Source organism: Gallus gallus, chromosome 5 (assembly GCF_016699485.2).
Source record: "Gallus gallus isolate bGalGal1 chromosome 5, bGalGal1.mat.broiler.GRCg7b, whole genome shotgun sequence".
NCBI classification, from domain to species: Eukaryota; Metazoa; Chordata; class Aves; order Galliformes; family Phasianidae; genus Gallus; species Gallus gallus.
This window is the reverse complement of record NC_052536.1, coordinates 8238262-8262111: the sequence shown is the minus strand read 5'-3', so window position 1 is coordinate 8262111 and position 23850 is coordinate 8238262. Positions and strand designations below refer to the sequence as shown.

At 35.9% G+C, this 23850-nt stretch overlaps 1 long non-coding RNA gene across 29 annotated transcripts in view; it reads left to right on the top strand.

The window, feature by feature from the left end:
* The window catches only part of LOC107053374, a 282583-nt gene that overhangs the window by 159169 nt on the left and 99564 nt on the right, over positions 1-23850 (top strand). For all 29 annotated transcript variants that reach the window (XR_006939423.1, XR_006939426.1, XR_005860578.2 and 26 more), the window contains one exon: positions 22692-22752. This is a non-coding gene — a long non-coding RNA (uncharacterized LOC107053374). The remainder of the gene's footprint in view (positions 1-22691; positions 22753-23850) is intronic.

Genomic DNA, 23850 nt, shown 5'->3' with positions numbered 1-23850 from the left:
CTAAATAGGTTTTAAATACTCCAGAAAGCAAAAGCTACTTACTGTAATTGACTACTTTGGACAATTAGTGCATGCTCATCCTAAGCTAATGACACTTGTCTGCCAGTACAAAGTCAATTAACAAGCTCTCAAGATGCAACAAAATAGCAGTAATTTCTGTCACTCCAGGAATATTAGTATACTTCGAAATTGGAAAAGAACTGAATGAATGTGATTATTATTAAGTGCTTAAGTTTTATGCATTCAAAATCAGTTTTACATCAGTTTGTACCACCACAGTGTTGTAGCTATACGTTAATGGCAAGTAGTATGACTGATGCAGATTCTTCATTTCCCCAGTACATGAAGAAATTTGGAACTTGGTACAAGGTGCCAAGGAAAATTATTAGGAAAGAGAGAATCTTGGAGGGTATTGAGTGTCAGTAGAAATAAGATAGGAACTGAGGCTCTCAAGGTCAGTTAAAGCCATTGCTGGAGCCATGGGAGGGGAAAATCTTGAATCTGGAGAAAGGCTGTGGGATTTCTAAATCCTATGAATGGCCTTGCTCTCAGCTAAGTAACAGATTACAGGCTAGAACCTGTCTGTCTCTTCTGAACAAATCATTAGCTTGTGGAAGCAGCAGTTGCTTCGAAATAGATATGCAAAAGTCCAAGTTTAGTGCAATTTCTTTAGGAAATACTGTGAGCTCTTAATTCACTTGCATGTGAATTTTACCTTTGAGGCAGCTGAAAGCAGGAGAACAAGCACCATTAAATATATATATATGTCAAATGTCATGGGGATAATGTGTTAGGAAAATAGATGGACAGATATAAGATAATCATAAGAAAATATTTAAATGATGAAATAATAACTGACAATACCATTTATTTCTTAAGTAGAACGCTTTAAGAAGTGGTAATGAGTGGCAAATTAGGTTGAAATGTGAACATCATTATGTGTTGGCCTTTCATGGAATTGTTGTGTTATGATGTTTTAAAGCTGCCATTTTGAGCTTGATGTCGAACCTTGAGGCTTTCCTTGCTGCATTTGTAGTTCAAGTCATTTCAGTCTTGTTCTACTTGTTCAGAACTGATTTGTGTGTCTGAATCATAAATCCTTACAATTTAAATATTGTAAGTTTTTCTTATACTGCCAAAATGTTGTTCTTCCTCTCCTCTATTATGTGAATTAAATCAAGTAATCAAATGAAGCAAATATTTACTTATATCAAGTAAATCAAAGTAACATTTGAAGGAACAAATGTCTCCTTCATAAAGTGATGCCAAAGGTGGACTCTGAAGTTCCTGATCTCTGAAACATTCCCACAGTTTGATCTAAAAGGTGACATTTTAATCCACTCCAGGGGTTATGGGGGATTGAGACTTGCATGAAAATGTACAGACTTCATTACAAAGAAAAAAAGATATAAAAATCTTAGGCCTGTTTTTAAGGCATAGAGTTCCAAATAGAATTTATACATCGTTTGAGCATTTTAGAAACCTGGGGTAATTAGAACAAATACTCAATAAATGAGGGCTTTGGCTAGGGTGCATCTGTAATCTGCATGAATACAACCACAGAGCATGAGTGACAGAAGCTGTAGCTGCCAGTCTCTTTTATTATCTTCCTTTTCATTTCGTATTTTCTGAAGAGTATCAGGTTACATACTATCAGTGTTTTACCTCCTTTCCATTTTTAAAACTGCTGTGGAAAAGAATTTTAAAGCATGGGAATGATAACTCAGTTGCATAATGTCAGGATGGTGTAAGGTGTTGTTAACTTTATCTTCTTGTTAAGGCATATAAAAACTTTCTTTAACTTCTATGTTCCTCTGTTAAAATTGTTGGAAGTGAGCAGAGTAGGAGGCAGGAGGAAAGATGGGAGAGAGATGCATGCCTTTAAAAATGTATGCAAGGCAAGTAGGGTGTAGAATTTCTTGTCTCTGGAAATCAAGGGAGGAGAAGGAAACCACACCACTTATTGAAGGTGGTTGCCCTGGTGGCAAATTTGTACTTCACTTATACTGGTGGGTGCATCTGTACTAAAGGCAAGTGTCTGATCTGTTCAGATTTCTAAGTGCTAGAGACATTCAGCTGGCTTGCTACTTACTTCCTAAATCGTGGCTGAGACTCCTGTGAATGTGCTTCTGCATGCATACTGATCTGGAGAGAGAGAACGTTACAGATGAAAGACTTTGCTCTACTTTCTTTTTATCCCCTGCTTGAAAGACTGGTGGCACTGGGGGCTTGTGGGATAGTCATTGCTGGAATTTCAATTATGCTGCTTTTCAGCTTTTGGCCGGATTATTTTGCACCAAATGGAGCAAGGTGATGTGGTACTGAGGACAGTGTCCACGGATAGCAACTTGCAAAACAGTGCTGAAATCTGGCAGGCGTGGATTGGTTTTTTTCCCTAAGAAACATGGAATAAACTTAGGCTTCAGTTATGCTTTACTGCTGAAAAGTGATATTGGGTAGCTGTTCACTTTCAATCATACCCTACATATGTTTCGTACTCTTTTGATCTGTTTATTGCTTATTTGTGTGTTAACCTAACTGTAAATATTCTTCTTGATTTATCAAGTGGTTTGGCAGTTAATGCTTATTACCTATGAGAGACATTTTCACAAGTAAGTTTTTACAGCAGTGGTTATAGTCTGCAGTATTTTGATGTAAAAAAAAAAATTAAAAATAACGTATATAGACTTGTTCTGTTTGGAATACCCCCACTGTGACACCAGTTTAATGTTAAAATATTGTGTCTTGGGAAGTAAAGAACTAACATCTATAAAGCTGACAATGATATACACCTCACAGGTATTGCAGTTTTGACAAGGGACAGTAAAGTCACTAAACAAGAAATTGTTTACTTCTCTATCTTTTTATCCATTTGTTCTATTACTGTGTGTGCAGGAATGAAACTAAGGGACCTTCATTTTCACTTCTGCTTTTAAGAACTCTTCTCATACCTGAAAACAAACAGCATTTATCGTGACAGTTAGTGTGGCCTGTTATAATATTTTTGAGTAGTCTTGCTTGCTTTCTTTACTCTGAAACCAGTTATTTTAGCATGTGCTCATTCATTACACATGGAAGAAGAGAAGTCTGATAGTGAAGAAGAATCAGGTAATGGCATCAGGTAATGCCTGCTCACCAGCACAAGACTGGTAGCTTCAGTTTTTTTGATTAAGATTCAAGTTCATCCATAGGACTTCAAAACTTACTCAGACCACACTTGTGCATTTTGATGTCTGCTGTGTTGCTCCTCACCTTTGGTCTGCTGATCCAAGAGAGATTCCAGTCATATGCTTGTTGCATCTTTAATGATGTAGATGTTTTGCCTTACCCTTTCCCAGGAAGGAATTATCAGGAAACAGCTTAAAATGGGCAGTAATTATAGCATGACTTAAAAAAGCCACACTCATTTTTCAACCCCAGCCCCCTTTCTTACCTGAAAATTTTCCAAAAGGAGGTCAGTATCAAGGTTTTTGTAATCTATGTTGTTGTGACATTCAAGTTATGTTATTCATACAAGTTATTCAGCTATAAAGTCCTATTCGATTTTATCAGTGAAAGCCTGCTTGGTAAGGTAATGTTAATGCTATTGTAGAGGAAAAAAATAGTGTGGAGAGAGTCCTGCTGCAGTTAGCAGTCCAGCTTCTTGACTTCCCTCAAACTACTGCAGTCACTTCTGTGAGTAAAAAGCTATCTCAGTGTTGCAACATTTGTCGGTCATCTTTATAGTAACTGTGAGACACATACAACATACATCTGCTCTTCTCAAATTATCTTTAAAGGGTTGTATTTTATACATTTTATTCTGGGTTCCCAGAGGAGATCTTTTTATTGCCGAAACGGGGGATGCAAAATGATGTGAGGCATTAACTCTGAAGAGCAGCTGCTTGAATTCAGGCTGGAGAGCTGTCTCTCCTCCACATATTCCTGCCTAAAGGTGTGAATTCCCAGAGGACAACTAGAACAACCAGGTCTTTTCTTTCTTGCCGGTAAGAGAGAGGTCAGAAGAACTGCAGTACTAATTTTTCTGTCCTTGCTCTACAGGTTGTACAGGCTTTTTATTTTTAAGTTTTTTTTATTTTCGGCATTAAAAGCAATGTGAAGCGGGAGGCTCTGAGACATTATTTTGTTTTTTGTTTTGTTTTTAATACATTTCTTGCAAGTATCTGTGCCACCTTGTCATCCGTTCTGACCTGTTTCAGCCTAGTTCTGTGACTAATGGGGCAGAGGGACCCACAAACTCATGCTCTGGGAAAGGAGGAGGGGGGAAGATAAGAAAGGGGGAGAAGGAAAACAGCAGAAACAAGCTAATGAGAAAATCTTAATTTACTAAACATGATAGTGGAATCTGAGTGGACACAATATACAGCAATATACTTGGAATTGAAGCTAATCAAATAACTTAGAGTATCCAAACTGAAGGCCTTACTCTAATGCTGTAGGTGAGACAGCTAGGGAGAGTGCACACAGCGGAGATGAGCAGAAAGAGAGACAATCCAATGACTCACAAGCAATTTTATCTTTCCCCCTGAATGGAAAATAAAATGGAATAATGAAGTCTTTTGGGAGCTGTAGTTCATCCTTCTCTTGTGGGACCAAGTACCCAGAACTATCAACAATCCATGGGACTGCAGCATTAACTCTTTAAGTCCCAGTGCATTACATGATGTTATGATGTGGAATACTGATAATAAAAATCATAAAACTATGGCACACCTTCAAGGAGATACTTTCAAAAAGCTTTGCTTTTTTTTTTTTTTTAAAAAAAAGCCTTTTCCATCTCTAATATGATACAGATAAGTTCAGGTGGAACAGTCACAGTAATTCATGAGGTGATACTTTCTTGGAGGGCTCAAGGCTATTTCTAATGATCAGTGAGGGGAGGTGAAGGTTTTGTAATGAATTTTGAGTTGTGAGTGTTTCTGTTCAAAACTAAGTAAAATCACCTCAAAGGAGAGCAATCTGTGATTTTTTTTCAAGCCTCTCTACACAATGGCCGTTTGTTAGGAAGAGCAGTAATAAATTTTATGCAGAGTTGTTCTTGAGGCCTAAATTTCTACCATTTATTGAAGAGTTCATTTTTCAGAAATGACAGTTTTTTCCACTTCCATCATACTGTAAGATGGGATAGAGCTGTGATTCTTACCACACAGTGTTGAGGACCTATAATTGCAAAATCAAGCCCTCTTAAGAGTATTTCAATTTAGTCATCCAAAATCACAAGTCATTGCTCCCAAGGATGTTCTGACTTAGCAGTTATTTGGTCATTTTTTCAGCACTTACACACTTAAATCTTAAATATCCCAGCGTGTGCCCTAGAGCTGCTCCCAACAATTTCTTTTTGTGTAGTTGAAAGAGAGCACAGAAGTCTGTTTTGAACTGAGAGCATCAGAAAGTCACATGAATAAAGATAAGTGACTACTAGATTGTGTTTTAAGAAACTTCATTGCAAGCATCCAGTCACTCTCCACATAGTTCTAGGAGCTTCTCTGATGTCAGTGATTTTAGCTGTAGTGTGTTCCTTTTGGTATTGTATCTGTCTTCATTTGTAACAGCATCTTCAAACTTTCATTTATTGATTCTAAGTACAGAATTGTAATAGAAAACTGCAATGTGTTTGAAGTACAAGTGCATGAAATAGTGTCATTCATTATGAGTTCTTCCTGCTATTTGTTACCATATTATAGAGGTCGCATTGAGCTTAAAGCACTATTTTACCAGATAAAATGTTATAGGGCCTGAATCTGTAGGTTTTCTGTAAATCAGTATGATTTTTCAAGGAACTGTTTAATATCTGAGAGCTATCTTTGAATTGCTCATAGGCTTATATCACTGCAGAAACACGCTTTCCGTAATGTAGAGGGACCTCAGTGGAATATGATGTGAAATAGAATCTCATTCCTTATTTAAAGTGTCTAAACTCTTAAATACATCTATATGCACAGCAAAAAGTAATGCATGCCACATGAAATATTTCTTCAGACAATTTTGTGTCAGCATTATACGAAGTTCTGTAGCATATTAATGAGGTCTGAATACTACAGCATTCCTATCTGATGTTAGTGGCTTAATAATAGCATTTCCTTTAAAAATTAATTTTACTTAAACCTTTTTTTCTTTTTTTTCATTAAATAGTTTGTTTCAAGTCAGCCTGCAGGAATAACAGTGTACCTGGTTTTCTTGCGTATCATATTTACAAGGTAATAAAAGATGAGACAGAATTAACTAGCGTTTGCATATTGTCAGTATGGTGGTTTGTGCTACAACTAAGGAGAGGAAATAACAATTATGTTGTATTTCTACATGCTTTATTCCCTTGGCTTGTTGGTTTGTATTCGTTTTCTTGCTTGAAATCTTTCCAAATAGATATAAAAAGGAACTAGATGGGTGAAGTCCTGAATGTACTTACAGAGCATCAGTAAAAGACAGAGCTATCAGAGGGATAACATTTTTCACATATATCAAATCTCAGACCTTACACTTCTCAAATTTAGCATCAATCTTAAAGGGAGATATGGACAGTGCCTTTGAAGTCTAGGAGGTAAAATCTGTACAGCTTACTGAAAAAACAAGGCAGCAACAGAAGCATTTGTGTTATGGCCCATTATAACTTACTGATGCCTTTCTGTTCTAAAAGTGCTTTCTTTGTTTCACTGGCCTGTCAAATCGCCCCTTTCTGTTTCAAGTGCTACTTGTATTTTTATTTTTTGGATTAACCCTAAGCTATTCGCATAATTCCACCAGGTAGTAATGCCATTTCCACCACAATAAAAACTCACTGATGTGAAAAGGATCAGTTCATCCCTGCTGTATTTTTCCTCCTTTCTTGCTCATTCTTCACTTTATGCACCTCCTACTTTCCTTTTATTTTCTCTGGAGTTTCAGGACACATTCCTGTACGTATACTGCCAGGTTTGGTGATGTGGCTTTATTAATCACATAGGGAGAGCATAGCAGAAGGGAAGGAAAGGAAAGATGGGAAGTTTAGTTGATACAGAGATGCTGGAAGCTCATAAGCCTGGACATTACAGATGTCAATGAAAGTATTGTGAGAAGATGCCTGGAAACATTCTGTACCCTCTTGACCCTTCAGATTTACTTTAGGAATTATGGCAGTTCACAGGAGATGTTTGGAATAGAAGATTCTTTTTTTTCTAGGACAGATATGCTAATCTAAATTGAAACAGAAATGGCTTGGAATAGAAGTACAGAATTTAGGACATGCTTAGCATTTTCTCCCATGATCAGGCACCCTAATCATAATATAGTTAAGTGCCAGAAGTTGCCAAAGGAATGTACAATTAAGATGAAGTCACTTTCAGTAAGAAAATATCCTTTTAAATAATTTGTAATGCTGTCTGCTCGCTTCTTTTTGCTGCAAAATTCAGATTCTTCACTTATGGGAGATGCATCCAATAGTCAGAAGGAGGTAGCATGATGGCAGTAAGGAAGCGGGAGCTTGTTTCTTCCCACAAGAATACACTTTGTTCTAATTGTCAAAATGCAACAGTTTACTGTTAATAGGTATTCCTTGTGGAGGTAACATGGCACTTCTCTCATTCATATTCCTCTTTTCTTTTAGAAGGTTTCCAACATTGAAGTGTCTGTTTCTCAATTATTTTTCTTCTGATTTCATTTAGAAAGGCAAAGGAATTTCATTCTTCGTGTGCAAGTAACTTAAAATATGATTATCTGAACCCTGACTGGATTCCTGATCTTCCCCAACATCCTCTTTATTATGCCATATTCAAGACCTGAATTCAAAGTAGTACCAGATCTTGACAGTCAACCGACAATGGCAGGAAAAAAAGTTTTTTTCATGAACCTGCCTAAGATATTCCATAATTTTCTGTAACATCAGTTTCAGGGTAATTGAAATACCGTATGATCAATGGTACAATCTCAAAATGCCTGTGTTAGCTGCATAAGCATTGGAAGATTACTTTTTTTTTTATCATGCCCTGAAGTTTGTAACCACTTCCATTTTGTTTTTTCAACAATTCCATCTACAAGCTTAATGCAGATTCTCCAGTGAAGTTATTAACTTGTAATTTTTTATTAACATATTAAAATCTTCTTTCACTTATACTGAAGCCTTCTGTTCTGTAAGGAGCCTGAGTTTTAGCTAACATATTTTGAAATTGGAATATCCTAGGCAGTTTTGCAATTTTGTATTTGACTACATAATCCATTTTCAAACAATAAAGATGTTGCCTCTGCAATTAGTGTCATAACAAGGCAGTCACCACCATTGAATCCCTATGTATATCTAGAATGCATAACTTTATTTTTTTCAGTACTATGAAGTATTATTCTCCAATACTGTGAACATATTACATTCATATATTTTGTTTTTGTGTGCTTCTACAGTCTTTGTTTGCAGCCTTGCAATGCTCTTACTATACTCATTTGAGAAAATAAAGCAGAACACTTCAGAAACAAAATGACTTCTAATTGCATGACTAGGAAGAGGGAGCGCTATATGGAGAGGAACGATAGTTATTGAGCTATTTATATTTCTGTTCTCAATTTTTATAATTTTTGGACTTGGATTTGTGGACTTTCTTCTTAGAGAATGAACCTAGGGAGCAATGTGTTATAAAAATGGTGAGTCATCACTGCTAGTTATTAATGAGCAGAATCCTAATGGTAGCTGGATGCCTGTCCTTTGTTCTCTGTATTTATATATACAAATACATATCTTTAAGGTTTCAGCTGGAAATTCTCTTTAATTCTAGGTTTTTTCTCTTTGATTTTTAGGATTTCTTCGCTACTTACTGTAGCGAAGGAATCCTAATTACTAGAATTTCCCCAAGAGAAATAGAGCTATTAATTTCTAATAGACAAATTATTTTTGGCTTTAAAGCATTTATTCAATAGGAGGTAAGCAAAATCTAAAATGAACCATATTTTAAGTGCTTGAAATGAAGTTTGTAATTATGTACTATTATGACTAAAAATGCTTCTCTAATCAAGGAATAAACACATAGGGCAGAAATACTGATTTGGAGTTGGACTTTCTACTGAAGAGTACTAGTACTATTATAAATAGTAGGAATGGTCAAATAATACATTGTTTCTGGATGGCATGAATACTTGCGTTATTTAGGAGATGTAATTAGATTGTCTATTTATGTATTTTCATTAATCTCTCTGTTTGGGAAATTTCTTCTTCCCATCTCATTTTCCTACCCTACACAGCCCCTATGATGTTAATGCTTATACAGTTGACAGACTGTCAATGAATACAGCGCTCCATTTTATATTCTGTGGGATGTGGTTTGATATGACCTGATGATTTAATATATCAAAGGAAATCTTTGTGGACTTGCTCTAAGTTTGAAGAAGACAGCTGTCTCAGCTATGTGAACTATAGAAACACTAACACACTGTCAGGAAGCCATGGCAAGAGAGATTTTTCTGGGATGAACGTAATTTTTCCTCTCAGACATTGTACAGATGGTGGCAGAAGATAAATCCAATTACTGTAATATGCCACTGTTTAGCTATTTTGTATGTATCTCTGACTTTTGTATGGTTTTGGTAACAATTTCTTTATAAAATAACCCACTGATAATTTTGGATTATATTATAAATTGTATGTGATAGTGGAGTATAGTATTGTGCTTTGATAAATATGTGGGCAAGACAGGATTGTGAATGCAGCATTAGTACAATTGTGTCTTTTTATTTGAGAGTTCAATCATGTGGCTTTAATGTCCTCTGAAAATGTTTTTGTGTAGTATACATGCTCCTGTACTACATGTGTGGGACCCTCCACTGTGTACTGAGTTAGAGTTTAGCATCTGTTTCCTTTTGGTGTCTCATTATCTGCTCCTATAATTAATGCAAAGGTTTCAAAGGTTTTAAAAACCTTGACATTTTACCTTATTATACAAAATATTTTTTCTCTACAGCATTTTTAGTTAGTTTCTTTAGCATCAAGAATAAATTACAGTCTTCAGAAGATTCATCCTGCTGTTCCACCATACCAAGGTTTTGTATTTCAGCTCTGTATTTTTTGGAATTGGACTGTACTAAAAGCCAGAGGACATTTTCTTACTTTAAATTCTCATTAGAATGAATTCTTTGGAGACTGGCTTTCACAGACAGAAGACATTCTGAAAGGAAGTTCTGCTAGGATGAAGTATTTCAGTCTGTAGCATTTATTTATTTGAACCTGAAAACAAATACATACATTTTAGTGATTTCTACAGGTGTATACATAAAAACAACAACAGAAACTCAGAATCCATTAGATAGTCTTGCACGTGCTTTGCCTGTGCAGCTATAAAACTCCTGTAGCAATGCTCTACATTTCTGAAGCCCTGTGCTTGGATTGTTATACTAGTACAGAAATTGTGTGAGGACTTAGTCTGTTCCACTGATGCATTTAGAGATGTTCCTCGTATTGTCCTCTCTATGTATCTGTATCTGAATATTCAGTGCTGTTTGTTTTACATGTGGGCTTATCTTCCTCTTCATTGCATAAGTCGTCCCATTCTTTTTGTGTTGTTGTTCCTAGAGGGAAATAGAGATAATAAAAATAAAAAACCTAGTAGCCTTTTTGTTCATAGTCAGTTGTGAGTTTAGAAGCAGACTAGAAGAAAATTGTCAATAGATGAAGTATAGGAAATGTTCCTAAGATTAAAAGTAGATTTAAGATCGACATTAAATTACAAAAAATATTCATTCAAAATTGTTCTGAAGACGAAAATGATGATGATCTCCTGTGCACAGTTGTAGTGCAATATGCATGGGGATAACAATTTAATTACATTTATGGTCAAAAGTCCTATCAATAGTCATTAGGTGTTTAATTTTCTGATAACAAAGAACGCTACTATGTTAGATCATTTCACTTAAAAGAAGGTGAAGAATAAAAATGTATAAATTTCATCAAGCTATTTCTAAGCTATTTCTGAAGTGAATTTTCAATTAAGAAAAATCAGTAGAGGTGATAGCCAGCTGAAAATATCTTAGGAAAGAGACTGCACTGTAAAACAGAGAGGTTGTGGTGCTGTTTGGTAGTACCCGGAATAGCAGAGTATTATTCTCTGATTTTGCTAGGATACCACTCCTTTTTGGGACTAGCAGTTTTGACCAATCTAATTCAAGAGAAGCTAAGAATTAAACAGGCCGTACATTTTGATGAGCATGAAGAATAGTTTAGATCCTGAAGAACACACACGCAATATTTTGAAGGCTAATATTGTCATCCCTGCATGCATCTGAAAAAGACAAAGTAGTTAATGCACGTTACCTGTTGATGTTGTATGTTATAGTATTTTACCAATTAACAGTGTTATGAATTAAACTCTTTACTATTAAATCTACAGCAGCTATTTCAGCCCAAAATAATTCAATAGCAAGCGTTTATTTGTTAGAATAAATAAACCACCTTTCCACAAGGTCTGTGAACCTTTTTTTTTTTGGTGGCAAAATGAATAGTTCCGTTTTTAGTATGTACTTGTTTTACAGACATGGTTGAAAACAGTAGGATTGAGAACAATTATTTCAGTGACTGCACTCAGATTGGATACACACAAAATCTTTACCCCAAAAAAACCCATAAATACACAATGCAAACTGAAGTTGACAAAAAGGAGCAATTAATATTTTGGTTTTGGGGAAAAAAAAAAAACACAAATGGAAAAATTATCACCATGTTACTCAGATTTGTAAGTCTCTGTAACGTTACTGGACCTCTCTGTGTGGGTTTTTTCTAATGAGTGTTAAGTGTTAACTGTTGGGTCCAATCTGGACATCTGTGACAGTCTGGAGTGTACCTGAAATGTGTTTCCTAGTTGAGTGCTTCTCTGAGCTATGAAATCATCAAGCTGTGAAACATACCTGGTATATAATCAGCGGCTCTCAGCATGGCATTGTTGAGGGCCCCACTGGCACAAAAACAGTACAGAATTGCTCTGAGAAAAGTAATCTGTGATCAGCTTCAGGAGGGAAATGTTCATTTTCTGTGACTTAGCAATGAAAAGTTCACAGAAGAGCAAAGAGGAAGTTTGTGAGTGTGGGCTGTGTTGTTTCAGAAGGAGAAAAGCAATCTGCAAATATTTTTTCCCCTATAGGTACATTAAAAATGTGTGTTTTAAATCTGGGGAAATTAGAAGACTGTAATGGAAAATGTAATTTTAGACTTGGGAGCTTTCTTAACTTGCTGCATTTGATGTTTGTAATCAGTTTTTCCAACAACAGTAAACTGGACTAAGTTAAAGATTTGTGGACCTGATTTTTGGAATTGATAACCAAACAGTGTGATTAGCTCTTGTCCCTTTCTCTTTCATTTCTCTGAGGTACTTTCTATCTTGCATAGTACATTTCCTAGTGCAAAATATATTGTCTACCTCAAAGGCACCTTAATCAGTACATGGTGCCCATTATTTTGAACTTACTGCTAAACTCAATAGGAATACTAATATTTCCTGTGATCTATCATTTGATCTTTACATTTATTGCTCTGTACTCGAGTTATAAGCTCACACGGAAAATGCCTGTGTTTGTTCAACCTGCAGAGCATTCAGAGCTTTTTCGGCACTAAGTAATAAATCAACAGTAAGTCACAAATATTTGTAAACCTTTAAAGGAATTCCAACAGCAAAAAAAACTTGAAGTGCAGCTTACAGGATCCATTGCTAATAGGTATTCTTCCAAAATTGGAACAAATATTTGCAATCTATAGCGCAGGCTTTTGAGAAGATTACTGTAACCGGGCAGCAGCAATTTGCATTTCAGAATATGAATAAGTGATTTTAAATACCCGTAAATATCTACTAAAAATTTGAGCAATGCCTTTTCCAGTGGTGAGCAACAGCAGCATTTAAACTAGGCTAACGTCACTAACTTAGGGTCCCAATTTCTTTGATATTCCACCGATGCCAGATTTACCTTATTACTTTCCTCAGTGGCCAGATGAAAAGCTATGTAATAAAATTACTGACTACTTCAGATCACTTAAAAACATGGTGAAGTAGATACTTTGGAATTGTTTTTAGGGTCAAGAAATGAAGCTGTATACTTAGATTGAGCTACTGATACCTAGACAGTGAAATGGTAAGATTTTCTTAGTAGAAAATCTTGGATTAACGCTTTGGAAAATTACAGACCCATTCTGAAAATTTGAAGCTGAAATTGCGCTATTTCTTAGCACAGCTGTGACATCTTCCTTAAAGGCTTGTGTAACCAGTTCCATTAAGTCAAGGGGTCATATGAGGAATGGCAATGTAAAAAAGAATTGCAGGCATGGAAGTTGATAGTTGTCTTGTTCATTTTCTATTAAGCTATCGGTGCCTATCAGTGAATCTCTCACTAACGCAGTATATTTCCACTCAAGAAGGAGCAGTGCCAACTTGCATGCCCACAGCTGTCATTTCAAATATATATTTAAATATCTCTAAAATAAAGAGAACTTAGGAGTCCTGTTTGTTTTACAATCTCACCTAAGGCAGTGCTGTTCTTAATACAGCTCTGAGACTCTCTTGTTTCCTAGGTATCAGAGTGTAGCTGTATTCCAAACTGCTCAGAGGGGGAAGACAGAGCTTTAGCATTGGCAGTGTGGTATCCTGCAAAATCAGTAGCTGCAGGAGACTAATACAGTATGGGAGTTTCCATGTAGTAGATGTGAATTTATTTTTTAAATCTTATTGGGTGGGCCAACAGCTGTTCAGTCATGGCCCCCACCCAAACAGAAAACTTGTGGTTTGAGACAAAAAAAATTTAGGAAACAGAAGAATGAGGAGAAAAAGAGAACACCTACACTGATGATGCATTGATTCACCATCCCCCACAAGTAGGCAGATAGGCCTAGCCAGTCTCTGAGCAGTGTTGCATCCCCCAGGTCCTCTTTTCTCAGTTTTACATCTAAGCATGACTTTTTATGGCCTTATGTCCCTTTGGTCAGTTTGGGTCAGCTGTCCAGGTTGTAATCCTTTCCAAATTTTTGCCCACTTCTCGCCAACTCTTTGAGGGTGGAAACTGGGAAAAAGAAAATACTTCAGTGCTGTGCAAGTATTGTTTACTAATAAATAAAACCCTGGTGTGTTATTGGCACTGTTTTAGTAACAAATCCAAAACACTACACCATATGGGCTGTTATGAAGAAAATTAACTCCATTCTAACCAGATAGAGTACACTCAGTTTTGTGATTTAGCACATAGTTGAATGATGTTCACAGTCATCAACAATGGAGTATTAGATGATGAATGAAGAATTGTTGATAACTGAGTCTAAAATGGAATGAAGCATTCTGCAAGTCAGGGTATTTTCAGGTCTTAAATAATGTAGTTTCTTCCTGGCATTCTTGTCAAGCAGATAATGCGATATTGATATTTTTTTCTTTAAGCTGGTTGTTTTCTAATAGAAAAGAGAGAGAAAAAGAAACTCCTGTGTCACTTGTTCATAATTTCATTTTATTGAACAAAACTGTTTAAGGGGCAAAAGTCATGTGCTGTGGTTCATAGTCTAAAATCATTTGTGCCATCAGTTTCTAAATCATAGCTCTCGTTATTCTTTGGTTAAATTTCTAGTTTATTGAATTGAATATGGAAGGATTCATTATAGGGCAAGGCAGCAAGCTAAGAAAAGAGATTTATCATCTCCAGTTCCTAAAGCATGTTATTGAGAATATAATGCTAATACACCAGTGTACATACATCTTTTATTATTAAAAGGCTATACACATCTTTTGCAGATCATATAGAACACATTCCTGAGAGAGCATGAACACTCTCAGTCCTCTCAGACTTCAATAGGAATGGAGCACAGCCATGACCTTGTAAAATGGTAGTCAACAGAATGACATGAGGCTGTAGTCAGTTGCAGTGTGAACCAATGAACGTGTAAAATTAGCAGAGTTTCACTGAATTACATTTGCTCTAGCTAAGTAACTATTCCAGAAAGCTTATAACTGGTATTTCACAAATACCTGAGTTTTGGCATTCAGGGGTGGCGAAACATTTTGACAGTTAGTTGACAGTTAGTTGACAGTCAACGGATGAATTCAGGATTCTCTGCTGGAATAGAGAGCTTTTCTTCCAGTGTTAGCTCTATTCTGTTTGTTGCTCAATTCAAAGAGTTCTTTCTCCAGATCTGTGTGTACAGTTTGCTGCAAAGCTTTTCTCTCGGTGAGATTTTGCTGTTTGTTTCAGTGAGCTCTGTGTAAGGGTCATGTAGAATCTGGGACAAATACTGTAAAAACAGATAAAGAGGATGCAGGTTTAACTCCAACTTGTTCCTTTGACCTGCTGCAATGATTCTTACTACTTGGAACCTAGCTGTTTCTCTTGCTGGAAGCACAAATGATACCTATCTTATTAAGTGTTCTGAGATTTACTGATGTGCTGTTATTATCTCTGAACTGACTCTGGTGAATTTTACCCAGATGTTTTCATCAAGTCTTCTACAGACTTTTACTGCTGTAATCAGAGGGTCAGCTGAAATGCTGCTGAGGATTTTCCCACAGATCTGACATCAAGTAGATATACTCTTAGTATAACCAAATGCCCATTGCTTTTGCTCAAGAGTGGAGTGCTAAGTCTTAGATCAGAAGCATTATTATTGTTAATGCAATCTTTTTTTTTTTGTTATAGTGCAGTGAGTTTACTGAACTGTCATCTTAGTTATATTCACACAGAAGTGTTTAGAGAGTTAAACTTTTCTGAGACATCAAGTCTGACATAGATGAGAATTAAAACAGATTTTATTGTGAAGATCTGTGGATATGTGTTTGTTTAGTCATTACAAATAACAAGAAGCTTCTGCTGTTCTGGACTGAGAATAGAGCCAGGTTTCCTGAAATGTAGCTACTGTAATTGTTTTAATTTATTATATCACTATTTAGGTTCAGGTTATGCTCAGGAAAGTGCATAAGCTGAATTAACCTCTCTGTCAACAAGTGACTCAGGCGGTTTGAATAATTATTTTCATTATGTCAGTAACTGTTTTTTGCAGTTACATACATGAGAGGTCAAGTTCCAGCCATTTATATGACTCCTGTATCAGCCATCGGATACAGAACTGTGCCTTTTTGAAATGTGCTGCATCAACCCGGGTTTGCTGACATTGAATCAAGTGACTGAAACATCTTTGACTTAGTGTAAGCACTGCTCAGCAACAACAAAAACACTGACGTGCTATCAGCATTATTCTCATCCTAAGTCTAAAACATAGCACCATACCAGCTGCAGGGAAGAAAATTAGCTCTATCCAAGCCAAAACTGGGGCAACATACTTCTCCAAAATAATCTTTTAATACTCTTACTAGAGAGTTTTTAAGATTCAGAGTGTTGTTATTCCACACAGTTGCATGCTGTGTAGTTATACTCTTTGCTTTTTCATCATGGCTAGGTGTCTATATGCTACAATATTTGGAATAGCTGACTGTTTCAGGGAAGAAACCTGAGTTTAAGCATGTTTAATGTAGAGCTGCATGGATGTGTCTACAAAACTACCATCATCTATTAAGAGAAAACTGTGTTTATAAGGGTATAGGAGTAATTGTGTTCAGGCTTCAGCAATTTCTTGACCTTCATATGACATTATTCAGACATTGGAGGTGTTGCTGTTTTGAGAAAAGTGCGGTGGCACAGTGCCAGGCTGTGAACTGTGCAAGTATCTAACAAGAAGTAGACTCCAGGGAGACAGTAAGACAGTTTTAGGGCAGGTTTAGATTGAATGTTGCCTCATCCCTCTGAGGCACAAGTACAACCGTTAAATAAAAGACTTTCTTTGAGACCCTGCCTTCCTTAGAAATACTTTGGGAGATGTGACTAGAATCTGTTATTTGGTAACTCTTTATTTATTTATTTATTTATTTAATGATAAAAACAATTTTACCAGGTAGAAGATAGGCTTCAACTTTTTAAGTTGAAGCACTGGAAAGTAAATCAGCAGAGGGCGTCATGCAGTTCTGCCCTCTGGGACAGCATGATGATGAAGGATCATAACAGGAGGCTGTAGTCCAAGTGGCAGCGACTTCTTTCTTGCTGCTGGACTCCAAGCTCCAGAAAGAGCTGAGATGACATAAATGCATGAACTGATGCTGTCATGACACAAAGGTAGCCAAAAGACAAGTGAATGATTGACTGCTTTTGTTTGCACAGGCGATTAAAATCTGAGAATGTTGCATCTCTGAACAGATCAGCTTACATTGGTGAATTCAAAAATATTCACATTTATTACTTTTTAAAAAAAATTATTCACAGTGCAATAACTTTAATTTCAGTAAGTTTTTAAACATTTAATCTACATTCTTGTGATAGCCTTTCTAATCAAGCAATAGCATTTCTAAGTATTTCCTTCTGTTAATTTTTAATATTGTCCTAGCAATTAGTACTTTACCAGATGACCGGTAGAAAACTATGGGACTACCATGGCTTTTATTCCATTAAATTAAAAAAAAACAAAGCAGGAATATTGCTCATCGTTTCCTCGGCAAAGCTATTGAAAGTTATTAAGCAAGAGAGAAAGGGAGAAGAGCCCTTTGTGAAGAGGTTCTATAAATGGTTTAATCTAAGAAAAGGTAACAGAATTGGAAGAGAGCGTTGGGGTTTTAAACACTGTTAATGAACAGAGGGAGTAGGAGAGGTGAGAAAAAGAATGTACTTTTCTTATCTGGACTTCCCAAGTACCAGTTGAAATGGTTACTACTTAATTCTTCATCTTTGCATGGGAATACAAGCATACAGTCTACAATGACTTATATGACTGATACTAGGCTACAGAAAAAAGGTGCAGAGGAGATCTAGAGATCTGATGGTCTATTCCACAGTCTTGAGTGGAGAACCAGAACCAATCTTTAGCTTTCAATCTGTTAGAGGTCCTGTGCACTTCATCTGCTTCTAGATCAACCTAGGAAAAATGACATTGCCAAAAGGTAGAACCTGTAGTCACCAAACCTACTCCACATCTTTTCAACAACCTGTTTATGAAGAAGCCCCAAATCTCTTCTGTACACAGTAACAGAGAAAGGAAAACTATTTAGTAATTAAACTGTCATCTGAGTAAGACTAGGGAATGAATAGGGTTTACCATGAGTGGAATAGCCTGTTCTGATGGCATACTGGAGAATCTTTTTTTACGTTAAGATCATGCCATCGCTTCAACAGAAAAACAAAAGGAAATAAATTATTGAGAAAGTATGCTAAGTTTAAGGAATTCTAGAAGAAACTAAGTCATAAATGGACAGTCATAAATGATTTCTGGATGAAAAGCTTTTTCTAACGCACACTCAGCGAAGTGCTTAAAACATCTTATGTCTTATATGATCAAATATTTAGTATAAAATCTCAAACACTCTCGGCATAATAAAATGTGAACTTTCATCATCGAAAGCTTTTGTGAAGTTTGAGGGCATTTCCATGCCAATTGAGTGGATTGGTAACCCTTTTCTCTGGGTGCACTTTTGGTTTGATGGAAGAAGATTTGTAAAAATGTTGATTAAAATGCTATCACCTTTATTTTCAAGATGAATTGTGTTTTTTTCATAAATCATCAATCCACCAAACAAAATCGTACAATGCAAAATGCCCATTGTTATATGAATGAGGTTCCTTATAAAGTTGCCCAAGCATTTAACTTATGGCCGGGTTCTCAAAACTCACCTGACGAGTAGAAAGTATTCCCATATGCCTTCAGTGTAAAACTTGAAATCTATGGATGACATAAGTAATTTGAAATTTCATGTAGATAGTAAGTGTAAACACTTACAACATTACATTGGAAAACTCAAATTGTGTATCATGTGCTACACATAACACCACCTTTCATCACACGTACTTGTCCTTTTTTATACTGTTTCAAGGTACTGATTGCCCCTTTTTATTTGCTCTTTAACAACACAGTGTGTTCATAGTGATATTCTTCATTTCCATTGTCATAATAACGAAGGATTTGGGTTCAAAAGCAGGAGACTCCAGACTCTAAACTGATATCCAGTTTTTTTTTAATTATTACAGCTAATGAAGGTCTTTTATTTAATAAATGCATATTTACTTATTAAATGAATAAGCAGTTGGTCTCTGTGTTGAGAAGGCTTGAGGCTTGATTTTTATGAAATTTGTAGTTTCAATTTAATTGTCCACAGATTTAAAAAATACATTTATGTCTTGGTCATCACTTGATGCTTATCATCACTTGAAATAGCGTGGAGGGAAGAAAGCAATGAGAAAGCCTCTTGACTCTAAAGAGCCATTTCATTCCAGAATTGCTAGTGACAATAAAATCGTAGTCTCTTTAGAAAAATCTTAGATGACCAGTGGAGTTATAATCCCCTGCCTCAATGTTTGATATCTCTAGCTGTTCAATAATATTTTGGTCTCTGTACTGTCAGAGGAGCTAACAGCAGTTATATTGCCTTATAAATTTTTAACATGCATTCTAAGTTCTTACCTTGTGCACATATGAACAGAAAATAGCTGGTATTTTTAGGACACTACTTAAGGGTTAGAAAAATATTTAGTGTGGTAATACTGCAGCCTCAAATACACCTGCCTAAATAGAACATTTGAAGTGCCTATTCTTCATTATGGTGAAAAATGTAAATAGGACTCTCTTTCAGCTGCTTTCTCTGTTGGTGTTGCTACTGAGAAGGCAAACTTGGCAGCTGTATGAGCCAGATATCAAGCTCTGGAAGATTTTTGAAGTGTAGAATCTGCATTTTGGTTGCTCATTAAAAAAGAATAACATTTTTGGTTGCCTAAATTCTAATTGAACTGTTTGGCGATGGCTTCTAATGACCACAATCATATGATATTTTTCTTTTGTGGTAAATGCAGCTGTATATTATTATGGTAGATGTAGAATTTCATAACAATTCAAAAAAGCTCTCAGTGAAAAGTTTGTGTTAGAGATTAATACTACCCAAGGTATTCTGCAGAAGACTCTTTGGCTTATATCAAAATATGTAAAAGGAAAATGACACCCTTTTAAAATATTCCCCTGAATAGTCGTAGGCGTAATTGATGGAGGTTCTAGTACTGTTCAGTACACTGAAACTAAGTGGAGACATTAGATGATCAGCATTACCTACAATACAGATCTTGTCATATCCTTGAATCCGTAAGTTTGGAACTATGCATAATGAACTGAATATTGTTTCTTGTTTAAATCTACACTTTATATCAAACACCTTTCTTGCAAGTTGCTTTTGTGCCTGAATGGATTTCTTCCTCAACACACATACAAACAAATTATAAGAAGGTCACTGTTTTCATGAATGATTTCTTGTTACAATCCTAGTGATTTAAAGCTGTATGGGTTACGGGTATGTGCGGATGGCAGTGCTGATAATACAAAGCAGCAAACATTTCTTTTCATGTAGACAAAGAATGTAGAGATGATTAGATAGTAAAATATTTATAGGTATATTTTAATGAAGTTAATTTGTTAAATATTTAGGGGATTTGCTTTATATTAGAAGTGCTTAACTTTTTTTTACAAACTGTCAACATTTCCCTAGTTGTTGATGGTAGAAAGTGGGAGGTCTGGCTACATTTCAGCTCAACCCACATTATATTTAAGCGAAGAAAACACAAGGCTTTCTCAATAGGGTCATACCAGTGCTGTATTTCTTCAGCATTACTGAGATAATTTGTGCTTCCTTTGACATACAGGCTCCCTTATTTATGGGTAATTCTGTTGATGTAACAGTTCTCATGGTTCAGCTGAATCCCATGAGATGACAGAACAGCACAGTTCATGAGAAGCAGAATTAATCTTCCTGTGAAGTAGGTTAGGCAAAAGCAACATGGAATCAAAGCAAAGTAGAAGAGGACTGGAGAACAATTTTTATTTTTGTTTTTTAAATGAAGGACGGTTTCATATTGTACACCTATATGACATGACTAGACCTAGAGCTTAACTTGGATTCAAATAAGATAATAAAAGAAAATGATGTTTAGTAGCGCATAGTGTTAGTACTTTTAAAGTAAAAAAATGTGTCTCCTCTCAGGATAGAAGCAAGAGATGTTCTGGGTCACGTCTGTGATTTCAGAAAGACAAGGAGAACAGCTATTATTCATATGGACTTCATTAATAAACAGCAGTATCTGAACTGTAAGAAAGAAATAAATCAGTGCACTGAAACTGTAGCTCAAGACCTGAGCACACAAAAAATGAAGTGCAGATAACTGTGTGAACTATTAGTTTGATAACTGATAGTGAAGCACTAAGACAGGTTAACACTCTCATCTGCCAGAAACCTTGAAATTTTCTGAACTGAAAACAGGTGAGAATAAGGATGAATGTACATGTCTCACATCCGGCATTGACAGGAAATCTCCGAGCCCGATAATGAACTTGACTTTTAAAGATGCTGAGAAGGGGTGAAATTTTTGTACGTGTTCTGAGTGGAGAAAATGCTAAATGTGTTTTAATCAGGTTAAAAAATTGGACAGACCTTTACATATCAGAACCCATGGGATCTTGAGCCTCTAAATATATTACCTTTGTCACTGAAACGTAGATCTGGACATTTTAGAAAACTCTTCTCTGTAGTTACTTTTGCAGAGAGAAATGTTAGACCTGTAATGCTGTTATAGGGCAGAAATATTCAAGGTAGACCTAAACCATAGCAGTCTTTATACTAATGTATCCAATGAGATATACAAATAGAGAAATGAAAGGTGGAAAACATCTGCTGGATCACCTATTTAGCTCTCTCAAGACAGAAAATACGAGAAAAGTTAATAGTGGTGTAAAGCTTCTGTAACTGTAGTAGAATTTGTTAGCGCAACGAAATATGTTCAGGATGCAAGGCAGCTGTAAACAGTTTATATTATTCCCGGGACTTCCATTTGCAAAATGAAATTGCAGTTTAACAGGTATTTTAGTGGGGAGAGACCCTAGTAGACTGTTCCAGCTTGGGGTTTGTTCTAGCAGGAGTACCCTGAAAGAAAATTTTCAAGGCATTTTCTTTTGCACATTGTTCCATGTCATCAAGTGATGTCTTCTAGGTGGGGAACTTCGCACACTGTGTGGTTGTGTGGTACATAGTGCAGAAGAACACTGTTGATCTTTATTCCTTTTACATATGTAAAGATGATCAATTATAGGCGAAGTCAACTGATTATGAGATTGATTATGAGAGCATATCTGTATTTGCCCCTTTACCTGCCTTTCAAATGGTTTGGTTAAATTTTAATACCTTTGCTGGAGAAAAAGTTAAGTGATTTTAAATGCTCCTCAGAGATACTGAGCCCAGATTTCTTCTTTGTAAAGGTTTTAGCCACTGAATTAAAGGGAGACACACCATCAAATTTTTGCAAAATGAAGTTAGTGCCAAAATGTTGAAGAAATACATGAATTTTGTACCATATCTCCCTTCAGTATTTTTTCATAGCTGAATGATGTCAGCATGCCTCTGCTTGGTATTTGTAGTGACCCTGTATATGACATCATATAGTTTTAGAAGTATGCATGAAAGTCAGTAGTGTTCTTTGAAGCTTCTGAATTCTACCACTCATAAGGCCTTGCTATCAAACCACACTGAAAAAAAAGGACCTTGGATATATTTATCTCCCATGAAGCCTCCTGCAAAACCGTAAGTTCTAACTCACATAGAGAGAATGTTTTAATGACCGTGTAAAACTGTCTAGATAAGTTGATAAACAGATTGTCAGTTTGCTAAATAGGATTAAGTTACTTCATGTGCTTAGTTTCTGTATATTTCCTTATTTTACAGGGGAACAAAACTACAGCTGCTCATCTTTGATTGAGATGATGAGTGACAAGACACTGTTTCAGTAAGTATGCATCTTGTTTATTCTGTAAGAACATAAGTATCATGTGAGATCTTTCTCTTTTAATGTAAGTTCAGAGTTGCTTACACTTAAGTGACCACATTAGTTTATCTGAACACAGTGTACGTGCTTAGTTTCTATACTGAAGGAACGTTATTTTCTTTCCTAAGCACACTAATGTGCCTTTTGGTACTAAAAGGGTTCTAGTGTTTGGCATCATTAAGTGAACTGCATCACTGCTAGTAGCTGGATATCATTCACTTACCTGAGATATGTTATTAGTAAGACCCATTGAGTGTGCCAGTTTGTTTATAATTAAGTAATTTATGGCTTCTGAAAAACTATTAAAGTAGTTGATATAAACACACTTGGAAATATGTATGAATAAGATGGGAGGGATTTCAAGTGGATCAGTATTAAGTAGAAAGCATATATTTAAGCTTTGAGAGTGTAGTTCTGATTCCGTAATTGCATGGATAAGACTAATTAGGCCTGTTACACAGTCATGTAAATAAATCTGTTCTCAATGTTATGTGAAGTATCTGTCCCTGCTATGTGTGGAGACAGTGATGAAAACGGAAATCTCAGTGTTTCTAATCCAAACTAATTTGGCTGCAGCATCTTTTTTCTAGATTAGAAAATGAAATCCATGTGGTGTTCACTGCCTGGAAAAAGAAAAACAGTAATAGGATGCAGTAGCAACTGTGATCAAAAGCAAAACAAACATTGCCTGTTTTTCTCTTATCTAACAGTGATAACAGCCATTTCTTAGAAAAGAACACAGCAACACAGCAAGGAAGAAAAACGTTAAAAGGAAAAAGAATAATTGTATGAATGAGGGTTTTATGATGCAATAAAATGCACTGAATATTACGAACTGGATAAACAAGTGATATAAATGGCCAACTTTTAAAAATAATTTTTATTTCCCTGTTTATTCCACAGTTACAGATTTTTACCCATTGTCCAGTTAAAAAAAAAAATCAGAATGATTTTAGGTGATCTTAGAAGGAAGCATTTGTTGTGTTAGCCCTTGGCAACATTGTCTTCTCTCACCACATGAAAGGAAAGCTGCTAAAGACAAAATAGCAGTAAATTCCT